Source organism: Anabrus simplex, chromosome 2, assembly GCF_040414725.1.
Source record: "Anabrus simplex isolate iqAnaSimp1 chromosome 2, ASM4041472v1, whole genome shotgun sequence".
NCBI lineage: Eukaryota > Metazoa > Arthropoda > Insecta > Orthoptera > Tettigoniidae > Anabrus > Anabrus simplex.
In genome coordinates this window covers 420,283,904-420,303,597 of record NC_090266.1, presented here as the reverse complement: position 1 = coordinate 420,303,597, position 19,694 = coordinate 420,283,904, and positions in this window count along the sequence as shown.

The window sequence follows — 19,694 nt, the reverse complement described above, 5'->3', positions numbered from 1 at the left end:
GCGGCCGTGGCCTTAAGTTAGGTACCATCCCGGCATTCGCCTGGAGGAGAAGTGGGAAACCACGGAAAACCACTTCCAGGATGGCTGAGGTGGGAATCGAACCCCACCTCTACTCAGTTGACCTCCCGAGGCTGAGTGGACCCCGTTCCAACCCTCGTACCACTTTTCAAATTTTCGTGGCAGAGCCGGGAATCGAACCCGGGCCTCCGGGGGTGGCAGCTAATCACGCTAACCACTACACCACAGAGGCGTACCCTAACGAAATGTAATGGACCTAATCGAGGCAGGAATAATAGTTGGTACTAATCTATGGGGTCCGCCTCTGTGGTGTAGTGGTTAGCGTGCTTAGCTGCCACCCCCGGAGGCCCGGGTTCGATTGAAAAGTGGTATGAGGGCTGGAACGGGGTCCACTCAGCCTCGGGAGGTCAACTGAGTAGAGGTGGGTCCGATTCCCACCTCAGCCATCCTGGAAGTGGTTTTCCGTGGTTTCCCACTTCTCCTCTAGGCAAATGCCGGGATGGTACCTAACATAAGGCCACGGACGCTTCCTTCCCTCTTCCTTGCCCATCTCTTCCAATCTTTCCATCCCTCCACAAGGCCCCTGTTCAGCATAGCAGGTAAGGCCGCCTGGGCGAGGTACTGGTCATTCTCCCCAGTTGTATCCCCGACCAAGAGTCTGAAGCTCCAGGACACTGCCCTTCAGGCGGTAGAGGTGGGATCCCTCTCTATGTCCGAGGGAAAAAGCGAACCTGGAGGGTAAACAGATGATGATGATGATGATGACATTTCGTTAGGGCCTTACGTTACCAGTAGGCCTAGCAACGTGCTCTGCGAATAATGTCCAAACTCGGTTACAATTTGTATGTGTTATCACCATGGTCCCAATAATTCTGCCTTTCAACATTGCGTGTTGCGTCTGGTAACCGCATGCTGTTTAGTACGTATCTCAATGTATTATTATTATTATTATTATTATTATTATTATTATTATTATTATTATTATTATTATTATTATTATTATTATTATTGTACCGGGCGGTACACCTCCACGCCGCTAATTCAAACCTTGCGCCAGTTGAAAATCCTCTGCTGGAGGAAGTCCGAACTTTATCTAATGTATTAATTTTCAAGTTACCCAGAAGATGTCACTACTTGGAAATTTTGAAGTTTCTGAACTGGGTCGTTTTCGACGTATTTTTGTTTTGCTTGTAGTAAGAAGTGTGAACTTTCTCTTCTAGAGGACACTACTGAAGAACTACTATAGTGCACCCTAGTGCAAGGTGAAAGAACTGTTTCTTTGGAGAATTTTTTTTTCAAAAGTTTGTTTCTTGTTAAATTTCTTTCTGGTATTGTTTAAGTTGGCTGTATACCCCTTTCTTTCCCCTTGTTTTGAATTTAGCCAATCCCGAATTTCTTTAATTAATTTATGACCAATAAGGTGTTTCTTCTTCAAATTGGATATGCTGCTTAACCCTAACCAATAAATGATTGTGGGCGGGTGTTTTCTTTCCTGAAACGCCTCGAACTTTCCGCGAGAGTATATAAACTGCTGATTTTAGGGTCTCTGCGCCACTTCTGTATCATCTTTCAGTGTGTAAAGTACATAGCAGGGGGCGGGAAGCGCCTCTTTCTTCGGACAGCAGTTCAACAACCAGGTAATGGCCGTATAATAACTTCTTTTCTTGCTAGCTCAGCAGTTTAACTCTCGGGGTGGGTCCGAAGCTTTTCCACCATGTAACTTTCCCTAAAATGTAAAGACTCTTAGTATCTATTCTCTTTTATGCTACATATTGGGATAGAGAGTGCTTAACCCTCTCGAGCTCCCACTCATTTTGTTTTGAGGTGAACTTACCTTTTCACAACCAATTCTTCTTTAACGTAATGTAAATTGTTTCCTTCTAAAGTCACCTCGTTAGTATGGGATTAGCCCTTGCATATGTGGCCTAGAGCCAGATTAGGTTTTAAAACAAAATGTGTTAGGAGTGCAGTTCGCCAACTCTCACATTGGTATTTTAGAGGCCATGTAATTATCCTTTTCTCGCTTAATAGGCCTCAGTAGGTTGGGTATTTTACCCCTGTGTTTACGTCCTTAGAGGACAGCTTGAAGGTCGAGTTAGGTGTGGCCTTTTGATAGGAGGGGTGAAAAGGGGTGAAAAATGGGTTGAATGCCTTTAATGACGATACTTATATCTCAGAAACTGAAAATATGACAGACCTGAAAATTGGTGTTTGGGATCTCCTTTAAAAATAAAGAAACACATATTCTTTTGTTTTTTGAAAATCCAATTAATGGGGGGTGTGAAAAGGGGGTGAATTTTGAAAATGAGTGTATCTATATCTCAAAACTTTTAAAGTTTATAGATGTAAAGATTAGTATTTAGAATCTCCTTTAAAAATAAAGAAACACGTAATTATTTTGTTTTTCGGAAAATCCCAATAGGAAGGGTGGGAATGCGTGAAAATGGGTTGAATGCCTTTAATGATGCTACTTATATTTCAGAACCTGAAGATATTACAGACCTAAAAATTGGTATTTGGGATCTACTTTAAAAATAAAGAAACAGGTATTTTTCTCGTTTTTGGAAAATCCAAATAATGGAGAGTGAAAACGGGGGTGAATTTTTAAAATGAGTGTGTCTACATTTTAAAACTTTAAAAGTTTACAGATGTAAAAATTGGTATTTAGAATTTTCTTTAAAAATAAATAAACCTCTATTTTTTTGTTTTCGGAAAATCCTAATAGGAGGGGTGAAAAAGGGTTGAATGCCTTTAATGAAGATACTTATATCTCAGAAACTGAAGATATTACAGACCTGAAAAAAGGTATTTGGGATCTCCTTTAAAAATAAAGAAACATGTACTTTTTGTTTCTGGAAAATCCAATTAGTGAAGGGTTGAAAGGGGGATGATTTTTAAAATGAGTGTATCTATATCTCAAAACTTTCAAAGTTTACAGATGTAAAAATTGGTACATAGAATCTACTTTCAAAATAAAGAAACAGGTATTTTTTTGTTTTCGGAAAATCCCAATAGGAGGGGTGAAAAGTGTGAATAAGAGGTTGAATATCTTGAATGAGGATACTTATATCTCAGAAACTGAAGATATTATAGACTAGACAGTTAGTATATGGAATTTCCTTTAAAAATACAGAAACATCTATGTTTTTGTTTTTGGAAAATCTAATTAAATGGGGTTTAAACAGGAGTGACAAATTGGGGTGAATTTTTAGAAAGACTATATCTATAGTATATCTCAGAAACGTAAAATGTTGCAAACGCAAAAATTGGTATTTGGAATCTCCTGTTAAAGTAAAGAAACAGGTATTCTCCGAAAATCCATTGAAAGTTGGGGGGGGGGGGGTGAAAAATTGAAACAATTATACATTTATTGAATTAATTGTATGATGATACTTACATCTAATAAGAACTAAAGTTGTTACAGACGTGAAAATTGATATTTAGATCTTCTTTAAAAATTAAACGACGAGTTTTGTGTGTGTGGGGGGGGGGGCGGAGAATCATTTTTGGGAGCGAGTGTGAAAAGGAGTTGAATTCGTTTCATGAGGACACATATCTCAAAAACTGAAGATAATCGGTATTTAGAAGATCCTTTACTATTAAAGAAACAAGTATTTTTTGGCGGAAAATTCACTTAAGGGGGGCGGGGAGTGTGAAAGTAAGTGAAAAAAGTGAATTACTTTTATGGGAATACTTATATCCCAAAACTGAAGGTAACACACGAGAACATTGGTATTTGGAATCTCCTTTAAACATAAAGGAACTCGTTTTCTTTTTTGGGGCGAGGGGGGGAGATAAGTCAACTTCACCGCGGTGGGGTGAAAACGGAGGTGTGACCAATTGGTTTTACTGTTCCTAACGTACTTATAAGGACCCTCCGTGGATCAGGCGGCAGCTCGCTGGCTTCTCACCGCTGGGTTTCGTGCTTCAAATCCCGGTCACTCCATGTGAGATTTGTGCTGGACAAAGCGGTGGCGAGACAGGTTTTTCTCCACGTACCCCGGTTTTCCCCGTCATCATTCATTCCAGCAACACTCTCCAATATCATTTCATTTCATTTGTCATTCATTTAATCATTGCCCCAGTGGAGTGCGACAGGCTTCGGCAGGGCTTATTCATTCCATTCCTGACCCGGTTGAATGACTGGAAACAGGCTGCGGATTTTCAATGTACTTATTCTGATCATAAAACGATAATTTATAATCTCTCCTGGGTTCGTTTTCAAGAGCCATTTTTTCCTTTGGAGAACCTTCTTAGATTACAGTAGACTCTTCTGGCAAATAAACAAAAATTTAAACATATTTGAAATAAACGATAGATATATGATTGACCGTGCTATTGTTCACATCTGTATAAGGTCAATAACGCACGGAAGAATGTCATTCGTATCGCCAGAAGTCCTGCGCACTTGCTTAAGGGCGACAATGATGCTGGTCATACTGTCATCAATGACAACGACAGCAGATGTAATTTACCGCCAAGTAGAAGTTCAGTACCTCCAAGGAACCCAAGACGACACCACGCCGGATCTCCTCAAGGATTTGATCCACATTAAAAATGCTTATAGGAAAAGATGGCAAAGATTTAGGGACCCAACTGACCGGGTGGAATACTGTACCTGGCCCTAGCCTGGGAAGTACTAAGTCGATTGCTGGAAAGAAAGAATGAAAAATGGGAGGAAACTTGCCGTAATCTATTAGAAAACGAATCAGATCGCTAATTTATGCGGATTCTCTCAGAAAACGAGTCTATTCGCGAATTTCGGCGGATTATATATAAAACAATAAGCATTCATTTATAAATTTCAGTATTATACCGTAGCGAAGCACGGGTATCTTGCTAGTAATAAAATAATATCAATCTCTGGTAATAGAGGAAAATAAACTCAAATGTAACATATTATCATTCTTGACAAATCAAATTCTTGAATTAATACAATTAAAATTGAGTAGGTTTCATTAATTCATTTGGGCATTAATTATTATTTTGTTGTGTGACCATTTTTCATGATTTTATTTCATCATGGGGATAAATAAGGTTTATTCTTTATTAAAGGCGGGAGTGGTCTTTCTTTCCTTAAGGTCTGTTTGCAGTCTTCTTTAGGATTGGTTTGGAAATACGTATTGACTTGTCTGTGGCATGAGATAAGTAACAGCTTTCCAAATATGGCTTCAAAATGCCATCTTAAGTAATTAAAAGAAATTAATCCTAACCATATTAATATCAATTCCAACATCCTTATATTTAAAAAATATGTGCCAAAATAAAATCAAAAATTTTCATTTACGAGTGCCATATCCATGTTCATCAATCGTCATAACCTGCTAGAGTCGTACATATCAATTAAATACTATGTGCATTTTCAATTAAAATGAAATCTTTTACTGCCTACCGATGTGCCATGTTTAGGTTAAAACGTGCTCCAATATTATATATTCACTATGTGAGACAAATATATTGCTAGGCGACTATATCTCTTTCCCATATGTGCTTCAAAACACATGTAAATTACGATCAACCTATCTCAATATTTGATTTAAGTTCAACCAATCGACCATCTAACCTCTATGCTATACTTAATATTCACGTATCTAGGCCTTAATTCCATTGCTTGCCTCATTTTCAATTATAACATAACCGTAGGCAGACCATAAATTCGCGCCTATGTCATTCAGTCATTCTTTACACAATAACTATTCAACATTTCAAAACACTAACAACATATTATTATTCACGCATCTAATTACTGCGATTCCTCCGCATACAATCAATATCTTTACTCAACTTCCCCATAATTAATACTGCGCCGCAGTAAAACACTTCTTTTACCTCAGTATCTATTCATAACACTGCAAGCTGCTACTTTATTCCAATTCTTCGTAAATATGAACGATATTGGTCTTGTTAGTCGATCTGGTCGTTGGGTAACCTAGGCTTCTTACTATACACTTCACTTTCTCATCTTATCCTCGCCTAGTTTGGTATACGACGTTCTCTTAAGCATATAGGTTCAAAAACATCATCATTCACTTCCCGATACTGCTCACATTAACCTAAGATCAACTTATGAGCACGGCAGTATATTACTATAGATACATAACACATATCTGTGGTTATTTTCTCCGGCATATGCCTTAGAATTCACATATTGGCACAAACAAGTTATATTTTGGCACTTCAGCACTTCTACAATTATACTACACTAAATGAAGTAATTTGATAGTTAAATTTCTTGAAAATGTTACTTATCTCAAGCCATTTTTATGTCCAATGTTGGTTTCTTCTTCCTCCTCATGGCATCTCAGAACATCTAGCCTCGTGCTGGATTACGCCATACTGGATTTCTCTAAGTCGCCGGGCCTGAGCTTACGATGATCTGGTCAGCCTTTCTCCATCGATTTACGCTAGCTCCATTTCGAGTCCAAATTCCATGTAACGAAAAGACATTGTTAATTTCACAGAATACATCTTAGTTTTTCGTATACAAAGCTCTTCCAAGTACATTGACTAATTGTATTCATGCTTCTTATTCTTTAAGGATAATGCTCAGAGTTAATTATATCTTTATAAATTGGTTCTTTCTTGGTGAAATATATTGCCTAAACAATGTTATTTGAATCTTGTAGATGGATTATTCGTATTATTTGAGAAAATCTTGCCGCTTATTAAGTTACTATTGGCCTTATTTATGAATGCCGTAATCCATCACCTCTTCTTCAGCACAGTACTTGGAGTGTATTATACGTGCTTCCCTGCCGTTTTTTAAAGTAGTTTTCAATAGTTTGTTATTGGATTCTTCCCGCGTACGGATTCTAGTACGGTTCTCTCGATTATAATAGCTGTTCTTCTGGTTAGGTAATCACAATTTTATGGCTTGTTTCTGGTGTAATCTTTTTGCCAAAGTAGATAAGAATAGGACGTTTTCATTTTTTAACTTACAATTGTTCATTTTTCATAGAGTTTCCTTTCCTTCTCGCCGGGCAATGCCTCTTAATTGCGATCAACTTGTCATAAAAGGTTACTCCGTGCATTCTTGACGCTTGAAGCTGACCTGCGCCATTTTTCATCCGATCTATCTTCATGTCAATTGACGTCAATCGTAACGTAATGGTACAGTACTTACTGTCCAATGCTTCTTAACACGAGCCGCAGCAGTAATTATGAACCCGTTGTTTGTTCGAATTCCTCACAGTGATGTTAAAATATAACCTGTACGCTTCACATACATCACTGTTCGCTTTCATGTCATGTTTCTTCGCTCTCGCCTTCATGAATTCACCTCAGGGAAAACAAAATGATTTCGTTGAATGGACGCATGATAATTAGTGGGATATAGTAACAATTCAGTGTTCACTGCCCGCCAAACTAGTGCACACTGACTACGAGCCTCGTGATGTGTAGCTTTGTCTCGCTCATCCCTTCGACCGCTTTCCACAATCTAGTCCAACTACAAACAGGGAATCAGTAACGCAGAGGGGGAAACGAGTCACAAACATCGTGTTTTCCAGTGTCATTTTCTTGAAATTAATTTTTCAGAAGATCATATGAGAGAGTTTCAAAGACCTATTTCCAGGGGCGGTCGTACCTAATGTGCTGAAGTGCTGCAGCACAGTGTCTATTTGAAAAAAAAATACATTTCTTTAATAATATTATCTGCAATCAAATATAGTGCATTGTAAAAGACGTCAACCAAAAAATAGGAAATCATTCAACTCCCCTCACAACCAGGTAACTAAATAGTCGTGCGCTCCATGCCGTGTGCTGTGCAGATCATAGCTCAGCGAGAATTTCTAAGCTTTTTGCCAGAAATCAGGAACTCTGCCTTTTGCGCATGCGTGCCCAACTTGTCCGATGTGCTGTGGAAACAACATCCAAGACATCACTTCACAGCGAGTCTTCGCGTTCGACCACAGAGAGGCAGCACTAATCGCACTTGCATTTCCACTGAAATTAGAACGTGGCAGGCGGCATGCTCTTGACTCGGCGGTAATATTTAAGAGAGGATGGCTCAAAGCAAACGGGAAAACAAAATAACGTACAGGAAGCCAACAGCTGTTTCTGCCACACATTTAAATACTCTAGCTTGCCCATTCCATAGCTACATATGTAAATCGATGAACTATATAAATTTTACTTTTTATCTTGTCAAAATAAGGACATGATATTGTGATTATCTTTCATTATACAATGTCTTGTTCATAAATTTCACTATAACAACATAACATGGAATTTTGTGTTACGACATTGCTGGTTTTATTTCAATGATTTTGGTAACATTGAGAAGTTCTGTTTTTACGCGCTCACACCAAGTGTTTCTCAGTTCGTCAATGTTTTGTCATTGCAGGTGTTATTGTGTGTTTAATTAGTTTTGAATGAGGAATGTGTATATGGTTGTTTGCGTGTTTGTTCAGTACTGAAAACTCAGTGGAGAGACCCTTGAAAACCATATATATTTCTAAATATTTTTATTATTTAGAGCGGGGATGGGTTACAGCTCACAATTGATTGTCTGCACCAGCGCCGTTGCCTATTTCTCAATCAGCCACGACGATACGTACAACGTAACGTGAACTTCAGTGTCACCAGTTTAAGAAGTGTGCGGGCAGGACATTTGTGTTATACTCCTAATTTCACATTCGACAATTGTGAGGCACTGTGCCCGATGTCGCTGTGATAACAAGGGCAATCTGATGTTTTCTGTTTCCATATCCTATGGACGCTAAAGGACGTTGCACTGACCTCCTAGATATGCATCTGCTACTTCTTACATTGAATTTGGGTGTGATCTGAGCCGGTGTGGTTTGTCTCGTACTACGAACGATTGTAGCAATATTTACTGAATACGATTATTACGTATCCGTGCTCAGCCTTTGCGCTGTTCACAGTTCCCTGGCCACAAAAAAGAATATTAAGAGGTCTTCCATGAGGTATTCCCGATTCATAAGTGACGCCTTCAATTCAAGAATATTACAGACACACACACACACACACATTTTTACAATGGAATGTTTCATCCACCTGTCCCCACTATCACACACCGTTCGAAAGCCGACATTTCTCGTTGCAGAACATTCATCCAGTTTTGTTGGTCACCTTCAGCAAATGATTCCCAAGACAGTGACATCAGATGTCTTCTTTCAGTGAAAGATTAATTTCTTTTTTGTGAATCTACAAAGGATATATGAATTGGGTCCGTTCATGAAGTACGTTGGTGCTCTCTGATGAGATCATTCATTTTCCGTTAAGAATTGCACTGAAGATAATACCCACCGGAATAGAAGGTATACGTATTTTAGATATCGGCGGCAGGTGACCTTGGTGCTAGAAGGGAGACACCGTACCGTTTAAGAGCAAGGTTGGTGCAAAAGAAATTGCGCACAACAGGGATTGCTGCGTTAGGAAGGCTTCGGCTATGTTCGGGTTATGACGTCGTGGTGAGACCTGCCTCGCTGTGGGATCACATCCGCCGCCAGTCTCTCTAAGACTTTTTGCAGTAACACGTAAGTAGAGCGTGAGTATCTTTAATACGTGCAAGCGAGTTGTAGTTTTTCTTTTACAGTTTCACTGTGCTTTCTATAAGTTAGCGTCTAGTCCTGTGGTGAACAGCTGCTTTCTTATTCCAGTGTTATTTTGGGGTGGACTGACTTGACTCAAGTCTCGGGTTGTATATAAGCATGCTGGTATGAAGTGAACGATTGCTGTGTATAGTATTGGCAGTGTTCAAACCAGGGCAGATCCATTCAAAAGACATACCAAACACTTCCTTTTTCCAAAAAGTGAGGAGCTAAGAAAGCAGTGGATTCAAACAAGTAGGCGTGATGGAATGTGGAACGCGGACTCATGCTGGTTATGTTACGAACATTATCTAATAGAGGTTTTGAATGGGATCAAAGGTGTGAATTGTTAGTTCTTCCACCCAAACGTGTGCTTAACAAATGTTCCATCTAGAGATCTGAGTGTTTTGCGTATCAGAGAGCAAGTGTCACAAAAAAGAGTAAGAAGGAAGGAAAAGACGTGGAAAATTGATTAAGGAATTGTTAAGAGATTCGTCACAGAGCACGACTGTTGCAAGTTCAACACCCTATCCAGCCACTCATACTCCCCAGACCTGTGATGATACTATGACCCTCGTTGAAAAAGTTGAAATGTTGAAGAAACTTTTACACGATGCAAGAAAAACTAACGATCCCCTTAAACTGATATTAGAGGCAGCGGGAAGCAAATTACATCAAAGCCGGGCATCCATAAATAATTTGCATAAGGAGTTAATTATAAGCAGGAGGATAAAAATTACGTTCAGAGAATCCACACAAAATTGCTGAACGACCTGAACGAGATTTCTACTGAAAATCAAATAAGGATACTCACAAGCCAGAAAAATCGCGTAAATTATACTGATGAAGTCATATCTGCGGCTTTCACTTTGTGGTATCTAGGGAAGAAAACAAATTTACACGAGACAGAAACTGTATTACCCTCTGCCTGGATTTTCAACGCTGAAAAAATGGGCTTCGATATGCGAAACGGAAGTGGAATCCTGGAACACGTTCTCCATATGGTGAGGATAGCTGCTGTCTAGTATAAATACCACGAGAAAATTAAAGTCCTCCAGTTTGACGAAATGCGTGTCAAAGGTGCTTTCGAACATGACTCCTTGATATATAAATTTATAGACCCCACTGATTGTGAGAGGAATATTCACGTACTGGAAGCAAGAAATTTGCACTGATTTCGATAAAAAAAAGATGACGAAAGTACTAAACAATTTGGTGTGGGTCTGTGACACGGGTGCAGCGAAACAAGGCTTGTGGAAAGCATTTGGAATCGATAAACCAAAAACATGGCTTTTTAATCCACGAATTTCAGAAAATGTATACCGATACTCCTTTGCAGAAACCTCCTCACTACTTGAAACTAATTAGGACTGCATTCTCGACCCCGGCTTCGAATTTTCATGTGGTAAAGTTGTCTCGAAAGGACCCGTGCAAGCTCTGGTAAAAAATGACAGCTAAGAAATTAGAACATGCAACAAAATCGATTTCAGTAATCTAAATTGTAGGGACACTGAAAGTATGAACGTATTATTAATTTCACACAGTGAAGCTACAGCATTACGTCCTTTGAAATTAAGGGATGATGCAACATTTGTTGAAAGCAAGAGTGAATTCATTGAAACTGTTAATAATTGGTACGTTTTTATGAATTCTTACAGTACGGTCATTTCTCAAGTACTAGCACAAACGTAAATGTCTCTACTTAAAACAATAAGACAAAATCGTAAATAAAATGTATGGCCTTCTTATGTATGGCCTCCAAGGGGAAAAGTTAAGCAAGTGTCCCAGAAAGCCATACTTGTGACTATATCCTCCTCGAAATATCTGTTCTCAGAAGTTCAGAATCTAGGAATGAAGTGCCCTTGAAACAACATGACTCACTCGAGTATTTGTTTTCCCAGATCCGTGCTCGAGTAGGATGATACGAACACCTACCGCGCAGAACGCTCTTTATAGTCTTCGGGTAATTATTCCGGAAAATAATGCCGGTAAAATATAGAAACGCAATAACACGTGAACAGAAACCAGTGATGAATATCTCTCGTCACAAATGATACAGAATTGCGGAGTAATGCGTCGTGAGTTAGAAGATTCTTCTGCTGAAATCCTTTCAAGAAGCCACATAAGATACTGTTCCAATATTTGATGGTGAATCTGACATTGAAATGGAGGTCAAAGGTTTGAAGGCTTCGAAGTCTGTCGTACGGTGGTCTTACAGAGCCGATATCTCAGTGGTTTCAAATTGTATGACATATGGAGAAATATTTTTGTTCTTATCATGGTGATTTGGTAGTCACGTTTGTTAAAATGAAGAGACTTGCTCGTATAAAAGATGTTAACAAATGTGATGGAAGCAAACGTGTACGTTACGTAGGATGAAGTTAAGAAAATACAGAAGCTGAATAAGCTTACTAGTTAAGGAGATTCACTCTATCATAATACCATTGCTTGTTCGTTCGTTTGCTTATGTAGTGGTAATATTTAATACTCAGTTTTGTTTTACTTACGATTCTTTATTGGTTTTCAGTAGAGAAGTGCAAACCACTAAAACCCTATTAGCAATATCCAGGGCCTTGTGTCACGATTAGCTGTGTTGCATTGTACGTACATAATTATGTTCGTTATCCACTATTTCTAACGTCAGTTTTAACAGGCATGGGGGCCCTTGAGCTAATATTGTTTGGTTAAAACGTGTTGCGGCTTTTGTGTTGGTACTCGTCTGCCGCATTTCATTTTGTAACAGTTGGCAATGTGCTGCTGCGTTTTTGTTTTATACACAGACACTGAACATGGCGACCGGCAGCAGTACACGTGTTTTGGTGTACCTCCGAATTTGTTGTACATAATGTGTAAATATGCAGTGTTTTATTCATCTGTAATAAATGTTTGAATCACCTTGTGAGTGATGTGTTTGTGTCTGCTCGTTTGGGGCAGTCTGGTCCTCCATTTGATTTGTTTCAAAATTGTATTTGTGCGCCTATGGAACTGAACTTTGTTATGTGCGGCCGATATGTTGTTTCGTCGTTCGCAACATAAAATTTTGGTCCTTCCGGGCCGCGATGAGAATCATTGTGAACTTTGAACATTGTGCTAGTCACCTAAAAATTGTTATCGTCATGAATTGCTGCCTGCAATCGCCGTTTGAACATAGCAACGAGCTTGGCGCGAAAAGCATCGTGAGCAGTTATTGTATAAAAGCACCAGGATGTCGTGCTTAAGGCTAATTACTACGAATGTTTGAATTCGTCATATTGAGATTTCAACGAAGTCTACATTGTTTTGGAACTGCTTTGATATCGCACGTTAACAATCTGTGGAAGTTACCACGTGCTATTTATTGCATTTGTTCTTGTGAGCTATTTATGCCAGCTTGTATCTGATACCCTGATGTTCGAGATGTTAAATGCTACTTGGAATTTGGACTCCAGTGAACATTACATCGCAGACGTCATCCTTTGGACTTTCCAGTCACTTTGGGCATGTGATTCCAGCCAAGGAGTGTTTCCAGTGGTAGTGATGATTGATGATACAGCACCGCCATGTACTGTAAGTCTGTTCCATTTGTCTTTATTGTTCCTATCTTGACTAGGGTAGACATCCTGCCTGATATCCTAACCCTACTGCTAGCACTTTCCGTGTATAGAATAACAGATTTGTCTTGACTTCTCATGGGCATTATACGATTTCGTGCTAATAATTTGTTGGGCCGCTTTGTGTATTTTGTATATTTTAGAACGTACGTGGTTTATTATACGTTATTTTATGCTTTTGTTCATCTACCTACATTGTTGGTTCCATTCAAAGACTGTCGCTCATTTCAACAATGCAAAATGAATGCAGTGCACTGAATATAGAGCTTATTGTTTGTATAGTCACCATTGTTGTAAGATTGATTTCTATTATTATCTTGTCAATAATTGATTACCTGAACCATTCATCATGGTGTTTGAATCCGAAGCAAAGGCTGTTCAAAAACGTGGTCTACTTAAAAGGTCATTAACTCACCTTGAAAATTACTTAAAGCAAGAAAACATCAACCATCACGAACTAATTTCTAGGCAAAATAGGCTGCCAGAAATTTGGAAGGAATTCAGCATTGTTAGGGAGTATCTAGAATGTGAATTAGACTCAAAATCTAGCGAAACTCACTTTGGAGAGCATGATGAATTTGAAAACAGATATCATGCAATAGTTGCTAGGATTCAAGAATTGCTTTGCTCATTTGAGACACCCACAAGTCCAAGCAATGCATCCATTATTTCTGATAACTCTACTCGGTCCAACTGTAGCTTGAAGCTCCCTCCCATTGAATTGCCTGTTTTTAAAGGAGATTTGACAAAATACTTGAGTTTCAGGAACACCTTTCAAAGCTTGGTTATTAACAATACCCGCATTGACAATGTGCAAAGACTACACTACCTATTGTCGTCTCTTCAAGGCGAACCCAGGGATTTGTTAGATAACCTATCCATATGTGCTGATAATTTTACTGTTGCTTGGAATTTAGTTGATGAGAGGTACAATAACAAACGCTTGATTGTTTCACAGCATGTAAAACATTTGCTCAATCTCCATAATTGTACTAGTGGATCTTCCGTTGAATATCGCAAATTGATAAACCAAGTAAAATCTAATCTTAGTGCTGTTGACAATTTAGAGGGTCAGGTTCCACTACATGAAATTTTGCTACAGGAATTGATTCTAAGTAAGATCAAGTCCAACCATAGAAGTGAATGGGAAAACAAATTTGCCTCTACTGATATTCCCACACTAAATAATTTGATTGATTTCTTGGAAAGAAAATGTCAAACACTAGAGCTAACAGAATGCAAGAAACCTGTTATTGAGCAAAAACGAGACTTAAAATCCAACTTAAAAGCCCTTCACATTGCCAAAAATAGCACTTCCTTGAATTGTAGGTTTTGCAAACTTGATAATCACAGCATTTCTGATTGTAGAAAGTTCAGACAAGCAAACATTGATCACCATCGCAAGTTTGTGAGGGAAAATAAACTTTGTTATCTTTGTTTTTCCGCTTCTCATGTTTCTAAACATTGTAAGCAAAACAAATGCTCCCAGTGTAATGGGCCCCACAACTTATTGGTTCACAAGGAACAAACAAGTCCCAATAATAACAATAATAATATGAATACTACAAGTTCTGCAATTGTTTCACCCACTGCCATGAAGGTTGTTTCAGGACTAGGTTCTAATGTTTTGCTGAGCACAGCGTGTGTAGGAATAAAAAATAGCTCAGGAGAGATTATACTAGTTAAAGCTTTGTTAGACTCTGCGAGTCAATTATCCTTTGTGACTTCTGATCTTGTCAAGAAGCTTGGTATCCGTACTAGGTCTTGTCGTCTACCTATTGTTGGTATAGGCAATTCGAATGTGTCTCCTGTAAGTTCCACATGTAACCTTGTTTTGTTCTCAAATGTATCAGATTATACATTGAAGTTGAACTGTGCAGTCGTGAACACAATCACAAGTCCACTCCCTGCGCAGGAAATTGATTGTTCCAGTTGGGTTATTCCTGATGATATTATTTTGAGTGATAGGACATTTAATCAGCCATCTACTATTGATATTTTGCTAGGTGCTGATGTCTACTATGAAATTGTGTCTTCTAATATTTTGCATAAGAAGGGTTATCCCGCCTTATTAGATACCGAATTTGGTTGGGTGCTGTCAGGCACTTTCCCTGAGTCGTGCATTAAGAATAATGCCAAGGCTCGTCGTGCCAATCTTGTGAAACTTGATTCTATTGACTCTAAACTCCAAAGGTTCTGGGAGCTTGAAGAACTTCATCAACCAGTTCTTACTCCTGAAGAAAGGGCTTGTGAAGAACACTTTGTGAATAGTGTTCAAAGAGATGATTCTGGTAGGTTTGTTGTCAAACTTCCTATTCGTGCGGAAGTGCCACCTGTGGCTGAGTCTAAGCATAATGCAGTTAGAAGGCTCAAACAGATGGAAAATAAATTTGCTAAGCTTCCAGACTTGAAAGGGAAGTATGTAGATTTCATGCGTGAATACAGTGAAATGGGTCACATGGAAATTGCACCTCCAGAGACCTCTAACTCTTTAAGCTTTTACTTGCCCCATCATTGTGTGCTCAAGGATTCTAACACTACAACCAAGTTGAGAGTTGTTTTTGACGGAAGTTGTGAATCATCAAATGGGATAGCATTGAATTCTATGTTAATGGTTGGTCCTACTATTCAGCCTGACTTGCTGTCCATTGTTTTAAGGTTCAGAACCTATTTTGTTGCTCTTACGGCTGACATTGCTAAGATGTATAGATGTGTGCTAATTCATCCTGACCACAGAAATCTTCAGAAAATTGTTTGGCGTGAATCTACTGATGAAGAAATCAAGGACTACCGTCTTACTACTGTCACATACGGTACAAGTTCCGCCCCTTTTCTTGCTACGAGATGTCTAGTTCAACTTGCTGATGAACACAAGGAATCTCACCCCACTGCATCAGAGATCATTCGCTCCTGTTTTTATGTTGACGACCTGCTGACAGGTACTAGTTCAGTTGAAGAAGCTAAGGAGCTTCAAACAGAAATCTCTTCTGTGCTTGATAGTGCACATTTTCATCTTAGAAAGTGGACGTCAAATTGTCGAGAAGCTCTTGCCAATGTCCCTGTAGAGGATAGAGAAATGTTGTCACCTTGTAACCTCACTAAGGATGAAGCTATTAAAACATTAGGTATCGTGTGGCATCCTAAATGTGATGAGTTTCAGTTTCAAATAAATTTGAAGAAAGCACCTAAGGAAGTCACTAAGAGAAGCATTCTCACTATCATTGCTTCCATATTTGATCCCCTTGGATTGTTAGGATGTGCCGTAGTTAAGTGTAAACTTATCCTGCAGTCTCTTTGGCAGTTGAAAATTGATTGGGATGATGTGTTAGAACCTTCATCTGAAATTATTGAAATCTGGAATGCTATCTACAGTGAGCTCCCCTTGCTTAATGACCTCAGAGTGCAAAGAAATGTAATGCCCTTTGCTAAGAATAAGGTTATTGAAATCCATGGCTTTTCTGACGCTTCAGAAGCTGCCTATGGTGCTTGTGTGTATATCAGGACAGTATCTGAAAATGATGAGGTAACAGTGATCCTGTTGACTTCTAAATCGAGAGTTGCTCCATTAAAACAGCAATCTATTGCCCGTTTAGAGCTTTGTGCTGCTCTATTGCTTTCTCGCCTAATGAGTAAGGTAACTGAATCGCTGAAATTGCACATTCCTTTCTCAACACACTGCTGGACTGACAGCACGATAGTTCTGTGTTGGTTACAGAAACCCGCCAATTGTTGGAAAACCTTTGTCGCTAATAGAGTTGCTGAAATTCAATCCCTCACTTCAGTCTCAGACTGGAGACACGTACCGACCCACAGCAATCCAGCTGACCACTTGTCTCGAGGTGTTTTACCCTCACAAATGTTTCCTCTTGATGTATGGTGGCATGGTCCCTCCTGGTTGCGCGAATTATTCCCGGTGTACCCTGATTTTGTTGCCAGTAATACACCATCTGCTGTGAATGCAGAATCGAAACCCTCTTTGAGAGTCTTGCTAGTTAATATGCACCCACCTGAGTTAGAGAAGTTTTCGTCCTTTCTCAAACTTAAGCGAGTTTATAGCTATGTTCTGAGATTTATTACCAATGTTCGCTCCACTAAGGATGCTCGTGTCATTGGTCCACTCACCCCTGAAGAACTGATGATTAGTGAAATGAAAATAATAAGTCTGATGCAAGCTATTGAGTATGGTAAGGAACTTCATGACTTGAGGTCTAATTATGTAGTTGCCTCTTCGAGCTCATTGAAAACTTTGAATCCATTCCTCGACGATTACGGGTTGTTGAGAGTCGGTGGTAGACTCATGAATTCTCAGTTGGAATACAATGAAAAACACCCCATCATTCTGCCTCCGAAACACTTTGTTACTAAACTGATTGTTAAACATGAACATGAGATGCTATTGCATTCCGGCCCTCAGGCTGTATTGTTTTCCTTGCGTAACAGATTTTGGATTCCACGTGGGAGGACAGTTGTTCGTGGTGTGATCCATTCATGCTACAAGTGCTTCAAGAGCAAACCTCCACTCACCACTCACATAATGGGTCAGTTACCCTCGTATAGAGTTGAGCCATCATTACCCTTTGTTAAGGTTGGTCTTGATTATGGTGGCCCAATCATCATTAAAGGTGATAACCCGAGGAGTAAGATAAAGTTTAAAGCGTACATTGCTCTCTTTGTTTGTCTTGTCACTAAAGCAATACATCTTGAAACTGTGAAGAGTCTAACGACTCAGGACTTCCTCGCCGCATTTAGAAGATTCACGGCGCGTAGAGGATTTCCAAATCTCATCTTGAGTGATAATGGCACAAATTTTGTTGGAGCCAACAATGATTTATTAAGATTTATTAAGGATAGCTCTACTGAAATAGAGGAATATTCATCTAATTTGAATGTGAATTGGAAATTTATTCCACCCTCCAGTCCTCATTTCGGTGGGCTTTGGGAAGCTGGAATAAAGTCCACAAAATCACTTTTAAAGCGGACCCTAGGAAAATGCATTCTTAATTTTGAAGAGCTGAGTACTCTTTTGTATCAAATTGAGTCTGTGTTGAACTCGAGACCTCTCTGTTCAATGACTGACGACCCCAATGATCAATGCTATTTGACACCTGGACATTTTCTAGTAGGGAGGCGATTGACCTCTATCCCCTCTCCAGACATATCCAACAGCTCCCGCTCCTGTCTAACTAAATGGAACTTGGTGCAACAGCTGTATCACGATTTTTGGCAGAGGTGGTCAAAAGAATACATACAATCACTTCAACAAAGACGCAAATGGTCTTCTGTAGGAAAGTGGACTCCAACTGTGGGAGATTTAGTGCTTCTAAGGGAGGATAACCTTCCTCCTCTGGTTTGGAAAACTGGTATAATCCAGGAGCTCCATCCTGGTTGTGACAATATTACTCGTGTGGTCAGTGTTAAGACTAAAACTGGTCTTTTGCGCCGTGCCATAGTGAAATTGTGTACATTGCCCAAGGATGTTGTATAGTTGTATATTTGTATATGTTGTATCTGAGTTTATTTTTTTTATTAATTTGTCTGTGATGAACATGAACACTTGACTTTGATTTTGAGTGTTGAGATCCCTCAAAGGGGGGAGTATGTTGCGGCTTTTGTGTTGGTACTCGTCTGCCGCATTTCATTTTGTAACAGTTGGCAATGTGCTGCTGCGTTTTTGTTTTATACACAGACACTGAACATGGCGACCGGCAGCAGTACACGTGTTTTGGTGTACCTCCGAATTTGTTGTACATAATGTGTAAATATGCAGTGTTTTATTCATCTGTAATAAATGTTTGAATCACCTTGTGAGTGATGTGTTTGTGTCTGCTCGTTTGGGGCAGTCTGGTCCTCCATTTGATTTGTTTCAAAATTGTATTTGTGCGCCTATGGAACTGAACTTTGTTATGTGCGGCCGATATGTTGTTTCGTCGTTCGCAACAAAACGTATCGCAATCCCTGAACTCCATCGGGAAGCTCACCTGACATCCGGAGCGGACGACATGCAGAAAGCAAGTCTCACTTTCATGTCAGGCTCGAAAAACCAATGACCGCAAGTTAGCCGTTGTGGGTAACCTGAATATTGGATGTTTCGTTCGGGAGTACACAAGGGCACGTACTGGTAAGAATTCCTTCCTTTGATAGCATTATATTCGATATACGGGAATCCTGGCATGCAATGTACCTTGTCTGATTAAAAATATCCGGACAACTGAATCTGTCGTCTAAGTGTTGCTAGGATATGGTATTTTCTTGAATGGGGTACATTCATTCGCTTATAATGTGGGCCTACTCCTTGAAATCTGGTATCTTCAGTAGTTTGAGTCAAGTATGTACATCAATAACATACCAGTATTTCCTTCTACTTTTCTCTCATTTTGTCAGAGCCAAGATTTCACGAACTTTCTCCATATCAACAGGGTCATTTATTTCATCATTCTCTATTAGAACTTCCACCATAATGGAGTATATTGCTTCTGCGACTTCCGCTCTATCTTAATCTTCTTATCCTACGACGACTTTACTGCACGGCTTG